We start from the raw sequence: 293 nt of genomic DNA on the forward strand, positions 1-293 counted from the left end.
GTTTAATGTGTGTCATTTACCCCCCCTCTCTGTCCAACATCTATACTGTGGTATCAAATAAAGTCAGAAAATGGTAAATAAATAAATTAACAGCATGAATGTTTTTATGTGCATTGCATAGGCTTACACAACTGGAATGTGTGCAAGTTTCCAAGTTAGTATGACCATGCTTAATGTAGGCCTATGCCAAGAAACATATGCCATCTATAGAGCCATCTACCTGAGCCTGATTAGCATGTAAATTATATTAACAATTTGAAATCAAACAAACCACATATGAACAGAAAAACACC

This window comes from Oreochromis aureus, linkage group 20 (genome assembly GCF_013358895.1).
Source record: "Oreochromis aureus strain Israel breed Guangdong linkage group 20, ZZ_aureus, whole genome shotgun sequence".
Taxonomy (NCBI): domain Eukaryota; kingdom Metazoa; phylum Chordata; class Actinopteri; order Cichliformes; family Cichlidae; genus Oreochromis; species Oreochromis aureus.